At 24.4% G+C, this 1761-nt stretch overlaps 1 non-coding gene across 1 annotated transcript; it reads left to right on the forward strand.

Moving 5' to 3' along the window:
- Positions 1–760: 760 nt before the first annotated feature.
- TRNAG-GCC (transfer RNA glycine (anticodon GCC)) lies at positions 761–831 on the forward strand. Its single transcript has one exon. It is a non-coding gene; the product is annotated as a tRNA-Gly (tRNA).
- Positions 832–1761: the final 930 nt, after the last annotated feature.

Below are 1761 nucleotides of genomic sequence, written 5' to 3' on the forward strand. Positions count from 1 at the left end.
GAATTAGCAAGAAATTGTTGTTTTAAAAAAAAACTTGCAAGAAACTTAAATTTAAAATCCACGTATAATATTTAATATTACATTAAATATATAATATATAATCTCTTGTTGTCACTCCCAAATTCAAACTAAAACAAACATAAACTTAAACAAAAATAAATAAATTATTTAATTAAAATAGGATATTTATTTCAAAATTTATATGACATTAATATAAATTTAATAAAAATAATTAATAAATTCTATAAATAAAACTAAACAAATGTGCATATTGTACGTTGTTTGTATCTAATATATATATATATATATATATATTGATATAAATCTAAAACTAACATTGATTCATAAACATATGTGCACACAACTGTGTTAAATATTGCCAAACTTAAGAAACACATCTAGTTTATAATACATTTTAAAAAAAAAATTATTGAACTAGTTTGATTTTAGTTTATTTTTTCAAATTATAAAATACACTAAAATTAATCAAGCACACTTATTTTTGAAACTTTTGCTCAATATAGTTTATAATATTTTTTAAAAAAAAAATTATTGAGCTAGTTTGGTTTTAGTTTATTTTCTCAAATTATAAAATACACTAAAATTAATCAAGCAAACTTATTTTTGAAACTTGTGCTCAATATAACTCAATTTTAGTGGATAACAACTTTAGATGTAGTAAATTAATAGTAACTTTATCAAAAGGTCCCATTTCTACGTTTTTGTAATTATAAAACTTAAGACAGAATGTACATCAGAAGCACCAGTGGTCTAGTGGTAGAATAGTACCCTGCCACGGTACAGACCCGGGTTCGATTCCCGGCTGGTGCAATTTACCTTTTAATATCTATTTTATTATTTAGACTTCAATTCATTTTTGTTGCAACATAAATTAATTTCAGGGTTGATTAAAATAAAGCTTTTGTTACAATTTGAAGTTTGGTGTTTGTCAACTTAAAATACATATATATTAATTCCAAGAGTTTCTGTTATTATCATTTTCCACATACATTATTTTCCAAAATACTCAAGAGTTCATGAGACTAGACAGACCTGATAGTTTTTTAGAACCACCAAACAAAAATTAAATAGCTGCCCAACATGTTTTCTCATGGGCTAGAAAGTTAGTGCATAAACCATGAAAGTTTATATTAATTCCTTTAAATTAAAAGTGATGATTATACCAACTTTAGTTTAAATAGTAGATGAAAATATTGTTGTGAGGTAAATGTTGTAAAACGATTTGTTGATTGTTTAGATTGTGATTGAAATGATAATCTAAAACAATATACTGGTTTTTTTTTTTCTCTCTTTCTAATTTTCTTTGAAAAGCAAGAAACAAACAATAATCAAATATTTATCTCATGTTTCTATAGAAAACCACAAGTAGCCTAATAAAGCTTTAGTTTCATTATTCATTGCCCACCCATATGCTAGGAATGAGTCTTGGGCGGAGAGATGGGTGGATGGAGAAGTAGAATGAAAGGTTAAATCTTTTTGTTTAGCGAGAGAGAAGAGAAATAGAGGGAGAGACTTTCTCCCTTCAAAACTTTAAAATTCATTCCTCCAAAAATGAAGAGAATCAGAAAAAGATAAAAATATTATGTAATGACTTATATGTCTTTTTAAAAAATAATAAATATTTATATTAAAAATATAAAATAGTAATTTTAATAATTAATTTCCTCAACATTCTTCAAATTTCACCTTTAATACCAAACAACATAAAAGAAAATAATTATCATCTCCATCCATCATAAT

Source organism: Humulus lupulus, chromosome 7 (genome assembly GCF_963169125.1).
Source record: "Humulus lupulus chromosome 7, drHumLupu1.1, whole genome shotgun sequence".
In the NCBI taxonomy this organism is placed as follows: domain Eukaryota; kingdom Viridiplantae; phylum Streptophyta; class Magnoliopsida; order Rosales; family Cannabaceae; genus Humulus; species Humulus lupulus.